The sequence below is a fragment of the Phyllobates terribilis genome, unplaced genomic scaffold (genome assembly GCF_046119375.1).
Source record: "Phyllobates terribilis strain yellow unplaced genomic scaffold, ASM4611937v1 Scaffold_5__5_contigs__length_657084704, whole genome shotgun sequence".
Taxonomy (NCBI): Eukaryota; Metazoa; Chordata; class Amphibia; order Anura; family Dendrobatidae; genus Phyllobates; species Phyllobates terribilis.
This window is the reverse complement of record NW_027362765.1, coordinates 66,246,738-66,267,929: the sequence shown is the minus strand read 5'-3', so window position 1 is coordinate 66,267,929 and position 21,192 is coordinate 66,246,738. Positions and strand designations below refer to the sequence as shown.

Sequence of the window (21,192 nt, the reverse complement as noted above, 5' to 3'; positions counted from 1 at the left end):
AGTGTAGCCCAGTTGATGTCTAACTGCTTACACACCCACATTCTGTGGGATGCAGATGTACAGGGCCGCCATCAGGGCATTACTGCCCTTCTACTGTATGGGGCCCAGTGAACAGAAGGAAAAAAGCCAGCCCGGGCCGCCCCTCTCTTTGCCTCCACTCACCGGGCCTCAGGTAGTCAGGGGTAACAGTTGAGACCTTAATGCACCTGGCGGCCGGAAATGAGCACGATACCTTTAAACCGCCGCCGGGTGCATCATGGTCCTGACGCCGGTCATGTTACTCGCTGCGCACTCACTTTCATTTTAGAGCAGCAGCATGCCACATGTGCATTGGAACCTGGGACAGGCAGGCAGACTTCGGCAGTAGGCAGACTGTGCTTCAGTGTCTCTGTGTGCGTCAGTGTTTGTGTGTGTCTGTGAGGAGGCCACGGTGGCAGCAGCGGGTGGTGTATGAAGACTGGGGTGGTTTCTGGCCCTGTGAGGGGGCCATTTCTGGCTGCGAAGTTGGGGTGGTGCCTGGGCAGAGTCTCAAGGGGGCCCCAAAATTTTACCAGTATGGGGCCCATGAAACTCCTAGTGGCAGCCCTGCAGATGTACAAGCTGTCAACGTCAGCCAAGGCCAACATGTATCCCTCATGCCATTCAAAGCCATCAATGATCTGTAATGATAGAACCACTACATTACCTCCATTGTCGGAAGGTCTCACCACTATATGATTATCATGCTTTCATCGCCACTCAAACTGCTTACGCAGGTCGGATAAATTAAGGATTTAACCTCTTTGAAAACTTGTTTGGAAAAAAGATCCATGATTGAACCTGCCGGCAAGGGAGGCTCAAAACTAGAGGATACTCCACCCTGAAACGTATCACACTCAGATTGCTTCGTATTCACGTTGGCTACATCCAATAATACCTGCAAAATAGTCCTATCTGTGTCAGCAAAATTGGAACTCTCACTAGAACCAAAAAGGTTAATTGTTACCGGTTTCTCCTTTTGGTACTTGTTTATACTCCCTTTTTGCGTTCAAGATACGATGTAAATGAATCTTATGCATGGACTTATTCAAATCAATCTGAAACTGACAAGTCAAATTGTTCAACAATACAATAATTTAGACTTCGAGATAGAAGGGTGACACAATCATCTAAAAGTTCAACTCCACTAAGATTAATCACAACCATTAGTTGGATCTACAGTACAGACCAAAAGTTTGGACACATCTTCTCATTTAAAGATTTTTCTGTATTTTCATGACTATGAAAATTGTACATTCACACTGAAGGCATCAAAACTATGAATTAACACATGTGGAATTATATAGTTAACAAAAAAGTGTGAAACAACTGAAAATATGTCTTGTATTCTAGGTTCTTCAAAGTAGCCACCTTTTTCTTTGATGACTGCTTTGCACACTCTTGGCATTCTCTTGATGAGCTTCAAGAGGTAGTCACCAGAAATGGTCTTCCAACAATCTTGAAGGAGTTCTTAGAGATGCTTAGCACTTGTTGGCCCTTTTGCCTTCACTCTGCGGTCCAGCTCACCCCAAACCATCTCAATTGGATTCAGGTCTGGTGACTGTGGAGTCCAGGTCATCTGGCGTAGCACCCCATCACTCTCCCTCTTGGTCAAATAGCCCTTACACAGCCTGGAGGTGTGTTTGGGGTCATTGTCCTGTTGAAAAATAAATGATGGTCCAACTAAACGCAAACCGGATGGAATAGCATGCCGCTGCAAGATGCTGTGGTAGCCATGCTGGTTCAGTATGCCTTCAATTTTGAATAAATCCAAAACAGTGTCACCAGCAAAGCACCCCCACACAATCACACCTCCTCCTCCATGCTTCATGGTGGGAACCAGGCATGTAGAGTCCATCCGTTCACCTTTTCTGCGTTGCACAAAGACACGGTGGTTGGAACCAAAGATCTCAAATTTGGACTCCTCAGACCAAAGCACAGATTTCCACTGGTCTAATGTCCATTCCTTGTGTTCTTTAGCCCAAACAAGTCTCTTCTGCTTGTTGCCTGTCCTTAGCAGTGGTTTCCTAGCAGCTATTTTACCTCGAAGGAATGCTGCACAAAGTCTCCTCTTAACAGTTGTTGAAGAGATGTATCTGCTGCTAGAACTCTGTGTGGCATTGACCTGGTCTCTAATCTGAGCTGCTGTTAACCTGCGATTTCTGAGGCTGGTGACTCGGATAAACTTATCCTCAGAAGCAGAGGTGACTCTTGGTCTTCCTTTCCTTGGGCGGTCCTCATGTGAGCCAGTTTCTTTGTAGTGCTTGATGGTTTTTGCAACTGCACTTGGGGACACTTTCAAAGTTTTCCCAATTTTTCGGACTGACTGACTTTCTATTCTTAAAGTAATGATGGCTACTCGTCTTTCTTTACTTAGAATTTGTATTACGGCAAAAAAAGCAGCTAACAGTCTATTCAGTAGGACTATCAGCTGTGTATCCACCTGACTTCTGCACAACACAACTGATGGTCCCAACCCCATTTATAAGGCAAGAAATCCCACTTATTAAACCTGACAGGGCACACCTGTGAAGTGAAAACCATTTCCAGTGACTACCTCTTGAAGCTCATCAAGAGAATGCCAAGAGTGTGCAAAGCAGTCATCAAAGCAAAAGTTGGCTACTTTGAAGAACTTAGATTATAAGACATATTTTCAGTTGTTTCACACTTTTTTGTTAAGTATATAATTCCACATGTGTTAATTCATAATTTTGATACCTTCAGTGTGAATGTGCAATTTTCATAGTCATAAAAATACAGAAAAATCTTTAAATGAGAAGGTGTGTCCAAACTTTTGGTCTGTACTGTACATCTGTTGTTAACTTCTCCAGGATACCTGCTTCCGCTTGATGCCTGGCTTGTAGTTTCTTCTGTTTCTGTCTGAAGGGACTACTTTATTTTTAGATGTTCACATATCCACCTCAGATAAGTGATCAACTGTTTCTTCACTATGGTTTGAGTCCGATCCATAATCTGCAGTCCAATATTCCATATTTCTCAGTTTCATTCTTCGTTTCCTTTTATTAAATCTATTGTTCCACTGGAACTCTTTGCCTTTTTCAAAAGCTTGTTTATCTTGCAGGAATTTACCTTTTATCCTTTCTTTTATTTCTGCTTGTATTGGTACTATTTTTTTGTCTATCTTTTTAGTTACATTTTTTTTCAAATTCAAACTTTATTAAAGATTTTATATATTTTTAACAAGAAATTAGAACATACAAAACATGACAGCGGAATCGAAAAAGACCCAACACTATACAGTACAGACCAAAAGTTTGGACACACCGTCTCATTTAAAGATTTTTCTGTATTTTCATGACTATGAAAATTGTACATTCACACTGAAGGCATCAAAACTATGAATTAACACATGTGGAATTATATACTTAACAAAAAAGTGTGAAACAACTGAAAATATGTCTTATATTCTAGGTTCTTCAAAGTAGCCACCTTTTGCTTTGATGACTGCTTTGCACACTCTTGGCATTCTCTTGATATATGTGTATACTGTATATCTGACAAGCACAGTCTATGGATGAGTATAGGTGTGTATTCATTTCCTAGAGGTGTTATATATAACACCTCTAGGAAATGTATATATATTTTAGTTATACATGTCCTGTCATGGGTCAAATAGGGATTCCTTCTCTACAAGGGATGAGGGGCGGTCACCAGCACGAGCACTGCTTATCATGATTTGTAGATTAAATGTGGAAAGGGGGCCGGCTGCTGTGCTCTCGGACTGTATAACTCCCACCAATGTTGTTTGGATCTGACTGAAGCACAGCAGGGATTGGATGACTGAAAGTCCCATCCCTGCTGTCCTATGATTTGGATTAGTTACTTTCCCAGGCTGCCTGTCAAAATGAAGCTCCGCTTTCGAACTTTGATCTAAAGGGAAAATACATATTATTCTCTGAGATAACACATGACAGTTAGGACGTGTTCCCACTTCTCTTGCCCAGGTTTCATAACTATTAACACATTGTCTGCTCCTCGAGGAATTACTTCAGCAGGTTCTGGAGGACCTTTGTCACCAAGTTGTTACACCCAGATTTTTGCAGCATCATTGATAGGATGTGAAGATCCAAATCCTTTATCTCCTCTGACGGTCACAACTGTAGGGGTCCTTCCTCTGACCACCTGCATTTTAGAAATAGACAGGATAGCTCAGTTACTGGTACTATCTCCCTTCTGTATTAGCATGTCACTTTCTTCATTATTCATTAAAAGTACTTTAATTTCTCCCTGATAATACTGATCTATCACTCCTCCCATTACCTGAATCCCCTTTAAGGCCAAGCCTGACCTTGGGGCTAGAAGACCAAAATGCTCAGGTGGCATTTGCAAGCCTATAGCAGTCTTGATTGTCTTTACAACTCCTTTTTATAATCTCAATTCCTCATGGCAGTATAGATCTAGTCCTGCTGCCTGTGGGGTAGCTCTATAGGGTCCTAGAGCTCCTGACTCCAATTCCCAATAGATAACTGTCTGTCCTGAGGTTATGGCTTTTAAAGACATGATCTGCAGATTTGGGGTAATCATTCGCATTAGTGGGGTTTCTTGCTTTCAATAATCCATTCATCCATTCAACCAAACCGGCGGCCTGAGGATAATATGGAATATGAAAGATCCACTCAATATTATGCTCTTAGCAAAATCCTGCAACTTTCTTATTTTTGAAGTGACTTCCATGTCACTTTGAATCTGTATTGGGATACCGTAGTACAATACCATTATTTCCAAAGTCTTAATAGTACTGTTAGCATTGGCCATTTTACAGGGACAAACCAACATATACCCAGAATACGTGTCCACAGCCATGCACACATATACATAACCTCCATCCTGTGGAACAGGGCCAATGTAGTCCATTTGCCAAATTTGCCCAGGAAGTTTTCCTTGAGTTATCTGGCCTCTCACCACATGAGGGATTGGTCTCTGTTGTGAAAGTTAGCATACTGAAAACTTCATGATGGTTTCCTTTATCAAATCTAACCTGATGGGCACCCCTCTGGTCTGTGCCCATTGATAAGTAGCTTTTTCTCCCAGGGGTCCACATTTCTTGTGTGCCCACTGAGTCAATTCGAGCAACCTCTCAGTGGTGTCAGTCTTTACTGGATTCAGTAACTGATATTTTGGAATGTTCATCTGCTACTGAGTTAAAGAGTCTTTCCAGGGTATCTGAAGCACAATGAACATCAACATGAAACACAGTCACTTTAATTCTTTGTACAATTGCCCAGATATCTTGCCACAACTCTTTTCCCCATTGTAGTGCCGGCGTCCCTGCCCTCTGCTAGGCAGGGACGCTGCTCCCCTCACCGCTCTGCCCCGTGCCCGGCGTCCCTCTCCCGCTCTGCTGTCAGCGCGCGCTCCTTCCCGGCGTCCTCCTCCTGCTCTGCTCTCAGCGCGTGCTCCTTCCCGGCCCCTGTGCTTAGGGCGCGCGCGCGCTCCCCTCCTCTTAAAGGGGCCGCGCGCGCCGTCCTAAGGAGTCCCCGGCCAATGGCCGGAGGACTTCATCATATATAAGGCACCTCCTCCAAAATGGAGGTGCCCGAGCAATGTTGTTTGCACCTGTGTCTCACCTGTGCTTCAGCCCTCAGGTCCCGTTGCCAGTTACCTGCCAGTTACCTGTCAGATTCCTGCCTGATTACTTGCTACCTGTCTGCTAGTCTGAGGTCCGACGGTCTGCCTTACTACTCCTGTCAGTCTGTCTAAGGACCAGCCTGCCCGCTCACCTGGGAGCGCACCTCAGCTACCTGCCTGCTTGCCTGAGGTCCGACGGTCTGCCTTACAACTCCGGTCAGTCTGTCTATGGACCAGCTTGCCCGCTCACCTGGGAGCGCTTCTCCGTTACCTGCCTGCTTGCCAGCCCGGAGGCTCCGCTGTCACGTGCTGTGACCACCAGCTACTCCACACTCTTGCCCGCTCACCTGGGAGCGCTTCTCCGCTACCTGCCTGCTTGCCTGCCCGGAGGCTCCGCTGTCACGTGCTGTGACCACCAGCTACTCCAGACTCTTGCCCGCTCACCTGGGAGCGCTTCTCCGCTACCTGCCTGCTTGCCTGCCCGGAGGCTCCGCTGTCACGTGCTGTGACCACCAGCTATTCCTGAGACTCTTGCCCGCTCACCTGGGAGCACACATTCTTCATCTGCCTTGCTAGCCTACCTGGAGGTTCAGCCATCACAGGTCGTACCTACCCCTTTATCCAGAGACTGCCCTGATCACTTGCCGTGTCCTCCTGCCCGTACACCCAGAGACTGTCCTGGTCACCTCCTGTGACTACCTGCCTGGTCGCCACCCGCTCCCTTACAAGGACCGCCCCCTTGTATTGTAGCCCAGAGGTTCCGCCTCCCAGACCCGTTACAGTTTGCTCGGGCCATGGAACCCGGTGGCACCCAAGCTCCCTCGCTCTCGGACCTCTGTCTTGAACTGTCCCGTCAGAGGTCCCAACAGGAGTCCATCCTGGGTCACCTGCGGAATGTCAATACTCGCCTGAACACTCTGTCTGATCCACCAACAACCTCCGCCAGTGCCATATCTTGCAATCCGGCAGCTCCGCTGCCCACTAATACCATGGTATCCTACCCCGGACCCCGGCTTTCTGCACCTCCTCGCTTCGGAGGCGACTCCGTCCAGGCTCGGGGCTTCTTAAATCAGTGCACCCTGCACTTTGAACTTTTGTCCCACCAGTTTAACTCCGACCGGGCCAAAATTGCCTTCATCATGTCCCATCTCACCGGGGAGGCCCTGGCCTGGCTAAATCCTCTATGGGAGAGAGGAGACCCCCTGGTGTCCAACTTGCCTGCTTTTCTCACGGCTTTCTGGAAAGTCTTCGACGAACCCGGACGGAAGACCTCATCTGCATCATCGTTGCTACGCCTCCGTCAGGAGAGTCTCACCGTGGGCCAATATGCCATACGGTTCCGTACCCTTGCCTCGGAGCTGGCCTGGGATAACGACGCTCTGGTTTCCGTCTTCTGGGAGGGTCTGTCCGGCCGTATTAAAGATGAACTTGCCGGTCGGGACATTCCTACCACTCTCGATGACTTAATAACTCTTGCCACCCGGATTGACCTACGGTTCCAGGAGCGTGCCAGAGAGGTCACCCGTGAGAGGAGGTTACCACGTCTAGCTCCTACTTTTCAGAAACCCGTCACTCCTTCTGTCTCTAACCAGGTACACCCTCCTGAGCCTATGCAGGTCGACCAGACCAAGATGGTCAAGACCCGTCAGGACTTACGCCGTGCCGAGGGGACCTGCTTCTACTGTGGCAGTAAGGAGCACCGGATCCGTGCCTGCCCGGAGAGGTCGGGAAACGCCTGTGTCTAGGTTCGCTCAGAGAGGTCCACCTAGACAAGAATAAATCCTCTCCATCCCTGCTGTTGTCAGTTTCAATCGTCTACGGCAGGGGTCTCAAACACGCGGCCCGCGGGCCGCATGCGGCCCCTGAGGCTGCTTTATGCGGCCCGCAGGCACAGACCCCTTGATGATCCCGACCAGGTCCAGGAGGAGCCGCCGACAGCAGCGCTGCATTGCCGCACAGAGACTGTTTCCCAGCACTGCATTTCCAATGCCAGCCGCCGGCCAATCAGAGGCCAGCAGCTGATATCTGCGTGTCGGCGCAGCGAGTATGACGTCATTGCCATATGCAGATGTCAGCTGCTGGCCTCTGATTGGCCGGCGGCTGACATTGAAAATGCTATGCTGGGAGACAGTCTCTGTGCGGCAATGCAGCGCTGCTGTCGGCGGCTCCTCCTGGACCAGGTCGGGATCGTCAAGGGGTCTGACTCTGTGGTGCCTGCGGGCCACATCTGCAGGAAGGACGCCGAGGGAACGGAGGACAGGTGAGAATCATCTTTTTTTTTTTATGTGTGTGAAGAACAGCACAGGGAAAACATAGCCACAGGATGGGGACCTGGATGGGGCACATAGCCACAAGAGGGGACCTGGATGGGGCACATAGCCACAAGAGGGGACCTGGATGGGGCACATAGCCACAAGAGGGGACCTGGATGGGGTACATAGCCACAAGAGGGGACCTGGATGGAGCACATAGCCACAAGAGGGGACCTGGATGGGGCACATAGCCACAAGATGGGGACCTGGATGGGGCACATAGCCACAAGATGGGGACCTGGATGGGGCACATAGCCACAAGATGGGGACCTGGATGGGGTACATAGCCACAAGAGGGGACCTGGATGGGGTACATAGCCACAAGAGGGGACCTGGATGGGGTACATAGCCACAGGATGGGGACCTGGATGGGGCACAGAGCCACAAGAGGGGACCTGGATGGGGCACAGAGCCACAAGAGGGGACCTGGATGGGGTACATAGCCACAAGAGGGGACCTGGATGGGGTACATAGCCACAGGATGGGGACCTGGATGGGGCACATAGCCACAAGATGGGGACCTGGATGGGGCACATAGCCACAGGATGGGGACCTGGATGGGGCACATAGTCACAGGATGGGGACCTGGATGGGGCACATAGCCACAAGATGGGGACCTGGATGAGGCACATAGCCACAGGATGGGGACCTGGATGGGGCACATTAGTACAAGATGGGGACTTGGATGGGGCACATTACTACAAGATGTTTGCCATTATTACTATATGATGCTAATTGTAAGACAATATTACTGTATGTGGCCAATTGGGGGAAACAAAATTGTAAAAATCAAAAAAATAAAAATAAAGCATGAAAAAATATTGGGCGCTAAAAATGCTGTTTTATATGTAAACTAAAGTAAACACAAAAAAGTGCACGTTTATTATCGCCACATCCATAACGACCCAAGCCATAAAAAAATAAACACGGAAAAAATGTTCAAAAGGTGTATACAAAAAAAATGGTATCACTAAAAATGTCACATTGAACAAAGAATGCGGCCCCCCAAATTCAAATTTTTTCCATGTGCGGCCCATATACCCAGCCGAGTTTGAGACCCCTGGTCTACGGGGAGAACCGTTATTTCGAACTAGCCCAACTGGACTCTGGAGCAGCCGGGAATCTTATTTCACAGTCCCTGGTAGAGAAATACCGCATCCCCACCAAACCTCTGGCTGTACCCTTGTCTGTGGCTGCCGTGGATGGGGGGCTCTTACCACGCCCCATCCAACTCATCACCGAATCCATTACTCTGCAGGTGGGAATGCTGCATTCTGAAAGTATCTCCTTTCATGTTCTGCCTGGACTCTCTCACGCCCTCTTGCTAGGTCTGCCTTGGCTCCAGAAACATGCACCCGTGCTTGACTGGCAAACCGGAGAAGTCCTTCGCTGGGGACAAGACTGTCATAAGACCTGCCTGGTTCCCGTCCATCCCGTCCGTCCCTCTCCTACCCCAGCTAATCTACCTGGACTTCCAATTCCTTATTGGTCTTATGCTGATGTCTTTAATAAAAAGGAGGCAGAGACATTACCCCCTTATAGACCATACGACTGTCCCATCGACCTGTTACCCGGTACTACTCCTCCCCGTGGGCGTATTTATCCTTTATCCGCTGCTGAGACCCGGTCGATGTCCGAATATATTGAGGAGAATCTGGCCAGGGGATTCATCCGGAAATCTACCTCCCCGGCGGGAGCAGGCTTCTTTTTCGTCAAAAAGAAGGACGGCTCTCTCCGTCCCTGTATAGACTATAGAGGCCTAAACCAGATCACGGTGAAGAATAAGTACCCCCTTCCGCTCATTCCAGAATTATTTGATCGTCTGAGGGGGGCTAGAATCTTCACCAAACTAGACCTCCGTGGGGCGTACAACCTGGTTCGTATCCGTCAAGGGGATGAATGGAAGACGGCATTCAACACCCGGGACGGCCACTATGAATACCTGGTAATGCCCTTTGGTCTCTGTAACGCTCCTGCCGTCTTTCAAGAGTTGGTCAATGACATCTTCCGGGACCTTCTCTACTCCTGCGTAGTGGTGTACCTGGACGACATCTTGGTCTTCTCTCCGGATCTCCAGACTCACCGGAGGGACGTTCGTCAGGTCCTGCTCAGGCTCAGGCAGAATCACCTCTTCGCTAAATACGAGAAGTGCCTCTTTGAGCAGACCTCGCTTCCGTTTTTGGGCTACATTATTTCTCAGACCGGCCTACGAATGGATCCAGAGAAACTGTCTGCCATCGAGAAATGGCCCCGACCGGAGGGGTTGAAGGCCATTCAGCGGTTCCTGGGCTTCGCCAACTACTACCGCCTCTTCATACCACACTTCTCTTCCCGGACTGCCCCAATTTCCGCGCTCACCCGTAAGGGTACTAATCCCAAAGAGTGGCCGCCCGAAGCAGAAGAAGCCTTTCTTTCCTTAAAACAGGCCTTCTCTTCCGCCCCGGTGCTGCATCGCCCGGACGGCAACAAGCAGTTCTTCCTGGAAGTGGACGCCTCCTCCTCTGGAGCTGGAGCGGTACTTACTCAAAAATCTTCTTCCGGGAGGATGGTAACTTGCGGCTTCTTCTCTAAACTCTTCTCCTCCTCAGAGCGCAATTATTCCATAGGAGATCGAGAGTTATTGGCCATCAAACTGGCATTGGAGGAGTGGCGTTACCTGCTTGAGGGGGCTCTTCACCCGGTAATAATTTACACTGACCACAAGAACTTGGCTTACCTCCAGCATGCCCAGAGACTTAACCCGCGCCAAGCCCGGTGGTCCTTGTTTTTTGCTCGTTTTGATTTTGTCCTTCATTTTCGCCCGGCTGACAAAAACGTCAAGGCGGACGCCTTGTCTCGATCCTTTCTGGTATCTGATCTCGAGGAAGATCCGAAACACATCATCGATCCCGCCAGAGTAATGCAGGTGGCTCCCGTGAGTCTAAATCGTCTCCCTCCCGGAAAGACGTTCGTATCAGTACCTGATCGGGAGAAGATCCTTCACTGGGGTCACTCGTCTAAACTGGCTGGCCACGCTGGTCAGAAGAAGACCCTCCAGCTTATTTCCCGGCACTACTGGTGGCCTACCCTGCACAAGGATGTAATAGACTTTGTTTCTGCCTGTGTGTCCTGCGCCCGCAACAAGGTTCCGAGACATCTGCCAGCCGGTCGCCTCCTTCCGCTCCCAGTACCTGCTGCCCCCTGGCAGCATATTGCAATGGACTTCATAACTGACCTCCCACTCTCTGCCGGTTGTACGGTCATTTGGGTGGTCGCTGACCGCTTCTCCAAGATGGCTCATTTCGTTCCCCTGCCAGGCCTCCCGTCTGCACCCGAGCTAGCTAGAGACTTTATTCGTCACATCTTCCGTCTTCATGGCCTGCCCCTCCACATCGTGTCGGATCGTGGGGTACAGTTCACCTCACGCTTCTGGAGAGCCACTTGTAAACTACTAGACGTCACCCTGGACTTCTCTTCCGCTTACCACCCACAGTCCAATGGTCAAGTGGAGCGGATCAATCAGAACCTGACCAGTTACCTCCGGCACTTCGTTAATGCCCACCATTCTGACTGGGTGGATCTCCTACCATGGGCCGAGTTCTCTTACAATAATCACGAGAGCGAATCTTCCTCCAAATCCCCGTTTTTTGTAGTCTTTGGTCAGCATCCTCGGATTCCTTTTCCTGTCTCCACCTCGGTGGACAACCCGGCTGCGGAATCTCTCGTTAGCAAATTTTCCTCCATTTGGGAGAGTACCCGATCCGCACTCCTTCAGTCGTCCGAGCGGATGAAAAGACACGCTGACAAAAAACGCCTGGATCCTCCTCAATTTCGTCCAGGAGATAATGTCTGGCTCTCATCTAAATATGTTCGACTCAAGATACCCTCTTACAAGTTAGGGCCTCGGTTCATCGGACCTCTGGAGGTCACCAGTCAGATCAACCCGGTGGCCTATAAATTGAAACTCCCGGCCAACTTACGGATCCCTAACTCCTTCCATGTATCTCTCCTCAAACCTGTGGTACTTAACTCTTTTTCCAAGTCTACAGGTACGCCTCCTGCTCCGGTTTCTGCTGAGGACGAGTTTGAGGTAGAGAACATTCTTGCCACCAAAAGGGTAAGAGGAAAGACCTTTTTTCTGGTAGATTGGAAGGGGTTTGGTCCTGAGGAGAGAACGTGGGAGCCCCGGGAGAACATCCATGCCCCTCTCATCCTAGCTAAATTTCTGTCTGGCCTAAAAAAGGGGGGGCCTAAAGGGGGGGGTACTGTAGTGCCGGCGTCCCTGCCCTCTGCTAGGCAGGGACGCTGCTCCCCTCACCGCTCTGCCCCGTGCCCGGCGTCCCTCTCCCGCTCTGCTGTCAGCGCGCGCTCCTTCCCGGCGTCCTCCTCCCGCTCTGCTCTCCCCTCCTCTTAAAGGGGCCGCGCGCGCCGTCCTAAGGAGTCCCCGGCCAATGGCCCGAGGACTTCATCATATATAAGGCACCTCCTCCAAAATGGAGGTGCCCGAGCAATGTTGTTTGCACCTGTGTCTCACCTGTGCTTCAGCCCTCAGGTCCCGTTGCCAGTTACCTGCCAGTTACCTGTCAGATTCCTGCCTGATTACTTGCTACCTGTCTGCTAGTCTGAGGTCCGACGGTCTGCCTTACTACTCCTGTCAGTCTGTCTAAGGACCAGCCTGCCCGCTCACCTGGGAGCGCACCTCAGCTACCTGCCTGCTTGCCTGAGGTCCGACGGTCTGCCTTACAACTCCGGTCAGTCTGTCTATGGACCAGCTTGCCCGCTCACCTGGGAGCGCTTCTCCGTTACCTGCCTGCTTGCCAGCCCGGAGGCTCCGCTGTCACGTGCTGTGACCACCAGCTACTCCACACTCTTGCCCGCTCACCTGGGAGCGCTTCTCCGCTACCTGCCTGCTTGCCTGCCCGGAGGCTCCGCTGTCACGTGCTGTGACCACCAGCTACTCCAGACTCTTGCCCGCTCACCTGGGAGCGCTTCTCCGCTACCTGCCTGCTTGCCTGCCCGGAGGCTCCGCTGTCACGTGCTGTGACCACCAGCTATTCCTGAGACTCTTGCCCGCTCACCTGGGAGCGCTTCTCCGTTACCTGCCTGCTTGCCTACCTGGAGGCTCCGCCGTCACGTGCTGTGACCACCTGCTATTCCAGAGACTCTCGCTTGCTCACCTGGGAGCACACATTCTTCATCTGCCTTGCTAGCCTACCTGGAGGTTCAGCCATCACAGGTCGTACCTACCCCTTTATCCAGAGACTGCCCTGATCACTTGCCGTGTCCTCCTGCCCGTACACCCAGAGACTGTCCTGGTCACCTCCTGTGACTACCTGCCTGGTCGCCACCCGCTCCCTTACAAGGACCGCCCCCTTGTATTGTAGCCCAGAGGTTCCGCCTCCCAGACCCGTTACACCCATACTTCTTTACTATATATTCTCCAATCACTTTGAGCCCACATTGGTAACCATGTGGTCAACCCATTTGATACTGACCATGAGTCAGTATACAGATGACACTCATTCAGTGACTCTTGCCTTAGAACACTATAAATCACATATAGTTCTGCATATTGACTACTCTTTTCTTCCCCAGTGGTCACCAGCATCCTGTTACTTGTAGGCTGATAGTCCACTGCCTTCCACTCACGGTTTTTACCTTGGTACCTAGCTGACCCATCTGTAAACCAGGCATGTTTTCTCTGCCCAGGAGTCAGTTGTTCAAAGGGTACCCCACTTTACCGGGGATTCCTGAATTGTCTCATTGATCTCCTTATCTCCCCGGGATCCTATACTGTTTCATGCTGATTATTTTTGAACTTGGAGGCATTTCAACTGGAGACATTTTTATTCTTACCATCATCAATGGAGCCACTTCAATGAAAGGCTTCACTGAGTTGAGAAGGTCGAGCCATTACTAGGGGGGGGCACTCCAAATTGGCATTTGCCATCTGGTAGTTTGAGTCATTACCTTCAGTATGTCAATGCCAATTATATACTCTGAAATAGGAACAATCATTATAGGGTACATTGCAGTAGGAAGATTTCCAACCTTTAATGATATTTTTGTCTGAACTGCCTCCATTTGCTTTCCTCCTAATCCTGTAATTATAACCTTGCGCCCACTGAATTGTTTTGGATTTCCATGAATCAAATTGGTCTCCGCCCCCATATCTACCAAGGCTTTAACATATTGCCTGTTTTCATTTCTCCAGTTAATCACCAAATCTACATGGGGGCGTTTATCCATTTGTGGGGTGTGACCAGCTAGTCAATCACTCCCCCCCCCCCCCCCTCCCATCGATCCTCCATTTCAGATGAAGACATCTTGGTAGGAGAAAATGATGGCCCCTTCTGTTGGGCTTTGAATTCTTGTACCAAGGATTTGGCTTCAGCAAACCCCGATGCTGTGGGCTTTGCTGGCGACGAAGAGGGAGTGGGTCCTCTCTCTCCCCATCTCCTGCCCTGCCCCCTCTGTAGGGATTCAGGATCTTTCGCTGTAACCTTTTTATTATGTTAAACCCCTGACTTTTTATTAAGTCATCTCTTTTGATACAATTTTCACATTTCATCAGTACCAAACCTGTCTATTTTATCCCTGGGGACACTATCCTTAATCAAGGCCATAAACATATCTTTCCGGGTAATACAGGATCTAGGATTGTAATTACTTTTGACATCTTCACGCTGCTGTTCAGAGTGGAAATTACCCTTTTGTTTGGGACCCCAATCTCCCAGATACCCTAACTGTCGAATTGACTCCAATGTATTGGAGATAGTTTTCCCAGTCTGATTTACCATTAGTGTCAACATGATATGTTTATAAGCTGGAGGAGCATTTCTAATGATACGATTTCTAACAGATACACTTACAACAACTTGCATGTAATCGTCATATGTATTTGCTGAAAAAGCATTTTTCATGACCTCCTCCTTCAACCTCTGAGCACAGTCTTTCAACGTAAACCATGTTTTTTCATTGGGCGGCCAGTCCGCCTCAGATGGGTATTTATACTGCAATGCCATGGCCACAACATCAAGCATACTACACACCACATACAGTGGGGAAAAAAGTATTTAGTTAGCCACCAATTGTGCAAGTTCTCCCACTTAAAAAGATGAGAGAGGCCTGTAATTGACATCATAGGTAGACCTCAACTATGAGAGACAAAATGAGAAAACAAAAGACATTTTTTTCAAATTTTGGTGGAAAATAAGTATTTGGTCACCTACAAAAGTTCATCTCAATACTTTTCTATATATCCTTTGTTGGCAATGACAGAGGTCAAACGTTTTGTGTAAGTCTTCACAAGGTTGGCACACACTGTTGCTTGTATTTTGGCCCATTCCTCCATGCAGATCTCCTCTAGAGCAGTGATGTTTTGGGGCTGTCGCTGGGCAACACGGACTTTCAACTCCCTCCAGAGGTTTTCTATAGGGTTTAGATCTGGAGACTGGCTAGGCCACTCCAGGACCTTGAAATGCTTCTTACGAAGCCACTGTGTGGCTGCTGAATTGTCAAGGTACGGAATGCCTCCTTCACTACAGGTTCATGACTGACTTGGACAAATGTGAATAAACAGTTCTCAAGATTTTGTCACCATGAACATTGTTTGTGTGCAAACATCAGGCAAGACTTTGTCACAATGATCAATGTCTATCTGTAAATGTATGACCAACAATGCTGGTCTGTCATGGTTTGAATGCATTCTGTATATTTCAATATGGAATCATAATATCAATTTTTATGTTCAAACTACAGAAGCATATCACCTCACTTCACTGATCTATCTCTTCCCTGTTCCCTCTTTATAAATTTTCCTCAAAATCTGGTCCCTCCTATTCATCTGTCTCTACATCCTCCATGCACCCAATAGCACTTGGTAACTGCACTTAGACAGATACTGGCTGATCACAGGTTCATGCACTTTTATTTAAAATACCCTATTTTTTATAATGATGGTTGGACCATACATGACAAGAATATTCTGCCTATTGTGCCCCCCCACCATTTCCTTATAGCTTGTAGCTTGCGAGCAGGGCACTCACTCCTCCTGTACCTGTTGAACTATGTGTTACTTTGTAATGTCTTTATTGATTGTACATGTCCCTGCTTAATAGTAAATTGCTGCGGAATTCGTCGGCGCTATATGAATAAAATTATTATTATTATAATAGATCAATATTCTATAACAGGAAGTGTGACAGAGCATGAAATCGGGTGAATATCGACAGTGGGGTATAAGGACGGAAGTGGGACAAAAGTAGAACGATAAGAAGAAATGTAGTATGATAAATGTCTAGAATATATAAGCAATGTATATGGCCATCATATTAGTCTCATAATAGTTGAAAAATGATAAAGTATGAAAGATAAATTGGAAGAAACCATGCAGAACTATAAAGTATATATAGTATATACAGACTTCATAACGGTAAATCAATGATGTGTGTCACATTGTCCATGATTTATATATGAATCCATAGGAAGCGGGTGCTGGAAATGGAGTTGCACGATGGAGTGCATTGTCCGCCACAAGCTTTTTGTAGATCCTGACCGTTAATGCCATCAGGTCCTGAACATTTGCCCGTTGTAAGATCCTTAATGGCGCTCTGTACATCTGGAGGGATATACTCTGCATTTAATGTCTCCTTCATCTCAGTACTTAGAGCAGGTGCTGGGTATTTTTGTGATATAATCTCTTTTTGTGTGAGATCTTGCGTGCTAAAATCATAAAATTTGCCTTTCAATGAATATAGATGTTCATAATAAGATCTACATTTCTGTAGGTTATCCTTCATTGGAAGTATTTTACCCCTAGTTTGGGAAGTGATAGACATCATGTAAGTCATGGCTATCTTAGGCCTAAGCGCCCTAGCCAACAGCCTGCCACTTTTATCTCCAGACTTATAGTAAAACCTCTTAAATGGAAGGTGCCGCGATTTTTATTTTTGTATTAATAATTGTTGATTATATAATCAATTATTTTTAATACAAAATGAAATGTACAACTTTAATAGTTTTTTATTTATTAATTTTTACTTCAGCCGCTGGAGGCTGCCATTTGCATTTGCAGGTGTATAAATGTCTGAGCACGACATTTACACACCTCAAATACGGCAGCCCCTGAGCATGAGAGTCTGCGGTCCCCGTCCGAACACTTCTCTTGTATTGAGGCTGTTCCTCCTTCCTCTAGCTGTGATCTGGTCACAACCCCTGGGCTACCCAACTCACAGCTGTGTGAGGAGATAGTGGCCATCTTTGTGTAGCCCGCAGTGTATGCTGCGGGCTCCACTTTCCCCCTGTCATCGCCCACAGTGCTCTGTGTGTATGATGAGAGGAGCTGCCATGGAGAGGAGGTGTCGGGGAGAAGTTATCGCAGCCTGTCATCAGTATTACAGTACAGGCTGCGATCACCGCCAACCTGTTTAGAGCACAGGAGGGAAATCAAGCTGCTGTGCTCTGAACAAACTGACACAGAAAAGGACGTCGTGCTGCGTGGGAGCGGAGGGGGAAGGTGAGTACAAGCGTTTATTGTTTTTTTTCTATTCATTGAATATATGCGGGACATATACCAGGATGGAGGGCCATATACCAAGATTAGGGACATATACTAGGATGGGGGGACATATACCAGCATGAAGGGCCATATACCAGGATATTGAACATATGCCAGGATGCAGGGCCGGCGTCACCACCCGACCCGGTCAAGTGGAGGGGGGGGGGGTGACTCACTGTCGAGGACATCGGCATGCTATGGGGCCAGTGAGTCGGAAGCCCGGTGCCAACGCCCGCAAGTGGGCGCCCCCGCTTGCTTAGGGCCCCGGCACTTGCATTACTCACCTCTCCTTGTTGCTCCACAGCTTCGGTGTCTTCCACATCTTCTGCCTCTGTGACGTCTCAAGGCAGAGGGCACGATGATGTCACTACAGCAGTGAGCAGTCAAAGTGCAGAGAGCCGGAAGATGCTGAGGAGTCTGGAGCAGCAGCCATCAAGGAAAGATATGTGACTTTTTTTGTTTTATGTATGGAGAAATACAGTATATGGGGCCTATACTGTAAGGAGCATTATATAGGGCCCATTATTCTGTATGGAGCAATATATGGGGTCCATTATTCTGTATGAAGCAATATATGGGGCTCATTATTCTGTATGAAGCAATATATGAGGCTCATTATACTGTATGGAGGACTGTGGTGCCCATTATACTGTATGGAACATTATATGGGGCCCATTATTCTGTATGGAGCATTATATGGGGCCCATTCTGTATGCAGCATTATACAGGATGGTCCAAAAGTAGGAGGACAGAAAGTGTAATAAGGTTATGAAGGGGGAGATTTATTAAACATGGTGTAAAGTGAAACTGGCTCAGTTGCCCTTAGCAACCAATCAGATTCCACTTTTCGTTCCTCACAGACTCTTTGGAAAATGAAAGGTGGAATCTGATTGGTTGCTAAGGGCAACTGAGCCAGTTTCACAGATCTAGTTTTCACAGATAGATCTCCCCCAAATCTGTTTTCTTTTCAGATAATTCAGATAACACATAATGGCAAATAATTTAAATACAGAACAAAGAAAATGTATTTTAACAGAGTATTGGAAATCTCAAAATGCTGAAACCATTAGAGCAAATTGGGTTGAAACATTTGGTACTCAAGCCCCAAAGAGACAAAACATTTACCGCATTTGTGACAAATTCAATGCCACTGGCTCAATCCTTAATGCTCCAAAAACTGGTCGACCCAAAACAGTCTGTACAGAAGATAATAAACAACATGTTGCTGAAACATTTGTTCAGAGTCCAAAAAAGTCCACCAGAAGAGCCTCTTTGGAATTGGGAATTTCATGAGCTTCTATCATGCGAATCCTGAAATCTATTGGGTGGAAAGCTTATCGTCCACATCTAATTCATGGTTTATTGGAGGATGATCCAGACAGGCGGCTGCAATTTAGTGTTTGATAAATCTCCCCCTTCATAACCTTATTACACTTTCTGTCCACCTACTTTTGGACCACCCTGTATATGCTTCATTCTGTATGGAGCACTATATGGAGCATTATATAGAGTCCATTATTCTAAATGGAGCATTATATGGGGTCCATTATTCCGTATGGAGCATTATATGGGGTCCATTATTCTGTATGGAGCATTATATGGGGCCAAATTTTATGTACAGAGCATTATATGGGATCCATTATTCTGTATGGAGCAATATATGGGGCCCATTTTTCGGTATGGGGCATTATATGGGGCCCATTATTCTGTATGGGGCATTATATGGGGTCCATTATTCTATACGGAGCATTATATGGGAGCTATTATTCTGTACGGAGCATTATATAGGGCCTATTATTCTGTACGGAGCATTATATGAGGCCTATTATTCTGTACGGAGCATTATATGGGGCCCATTATTCTGTATGAAGTGTGGTAGCTGCACACGTAAGTAGACACAGGATTGCTGTTTCTTTAAATTTTCTCAGTGGTTTATTCAAAAGTGCTGCATAAAACCACTGTAACGTCCATCAAAACAAACAGGCTTTTCTTGGCATAATGGGTAAACAAAAGAAAAATGGATAGGACAGTCTTTACGTATGCGGGGATCCACCCGCTCCAGGTTAGCAAAACCAAACAGTTCAGTTTAGCAAACAAGAACACGATCGCCTCTCTGGAGTTAGCTTCTCTAGACACGTGAACACTGAATACCTCAGCAGGCTGTCTATTTAAACCCTAGACCACACCCTGGGGTGGAGATATGGAGAACAACCTCCCACCCGCTCTATGGTTGTTCTCAAAAACCCAGCCCTTAAAATGGCTGCTTAACCCCTCAACACTTAGTGTGCTAGAGCAAAACTTCTGGGTTTCAAATCACTGAAGCTAATAGCCTCAATGAAACATACCTCCCCTCCAGCACTTTGCCAGTGACTTTGTCACCGGGGGTTTTGGCACTTTCACTCGCTAAACAGGGAAGCCTGGACAGGGTATCTGCGTTACCTGGAGCGCTAGACACCACCTGTTCACCCGGGTATTCTTCCCCTTCCTTTCCCTCACCCATCTCTGGGGCGCATGATCTGACCGTAGCCTGAACTTCCGGCCTAACAGGTAGTACCTCAGTTTGTCAATTGTCCATTTGATGGCCAAGCTCTCTTTCTCTACAATGGCATAGTTCTTTTCACAAGAGAGTTTCTTTTTCAGGAATAAGATTGGATGTTTGTCCCCATCTATTTCCTGGGACAACACAGCTCCCAAACCGACCTCAGAGGCGTCCGTCTGAACCATGAACTCTTTAATGAAGTCAGGTGCGACCAAGACCAGTTGTTTACATAGGGCGAGCTTCAACTCCTGGAACGCCATCTCCGCTTCAAAGGACCATTTGGCCATCGATGTCTTCGTGCCCTTAAGAAGATAAGTCAGGGGGTTGCTATCATGGCGAAATTCTGGATAAATCACCGGTAGTATCCCACAATTCTGAGAAACGCCCGAACTTGCTAATTGGAGTTCGATTGAGGCCAATTTTGGATAGCCTCCACTTTATATACTTATTTCTCCCCTTCCAACAATGTAGCCCAAGTATTTTGCCTCTTCTTTCCGCATGGCGCACTTCTTTGGGTTTATAGTAAACCCAGCCTTCCTTAGCGCATCCAGTACCGCCTGGATCTTCTGTAAATTACTTCCCCAGTCCGGGTTGAATATCACAATGTCATCCAGGTAAGCTGCGGCACACTTTTTATGAGAGGCTAGGATCCGGTTCATGGCTCTCTGGGAGTTACCTGGGGCTCCATGCAGACCGAACGGCATCCTGGTGTACTGAAAGCACCCTGTCAGGAGTAGAGAAGGCTGTCTTCTCCTTGGCACTTGGGGACAGGAGAATTTGCCAGTACTCTTTCCTAAGGTCAAGGAAGGTGAATGATATATCTGGCTGACCCTAGCCTCTCAATGAGCTCATTGACCCGGGGCATCGGATATGCGTCTGACTTTTACACCTCATTCAGCTTCCTGTAGTCATTATAGAAACGCCATTCACCATCTGGCTTCGGAACAAGGGCAATGGGGCTGGATCTGCCATTTTTGACTCTTCGATGACGGTCAGGCTCAACATTCTCCTCAACTCCTTGGAGATCACCTCATAGCAGGCTTCAGGAATCCGTTACGACTTTTGGTTCACCCTCACATGGGGTTCCGTCAGGATTTCATGCTGCACAACCTTGGTACAACCTGGCAGCTCCGAAAACAGGTCCCGGTTCCACTGAAGCAGCTCTCGACACTGTTGCTTCTAGGTCAGTAACAGTG

General features: G+C 47.9%; 1 protein-coding gene across 1 annotated transcript in view; it reads right to left on the bottom strand.

The window, feature by feature from the left end:
• Nucleotides 1-21,192, bottom strand: part of LOC141270719 (uncharacterized) — a 477,393-nt gene that overhangs the window by 239,029 nt on the left and 217,172 nt on the right. The window lies entirely within an intron of this gene.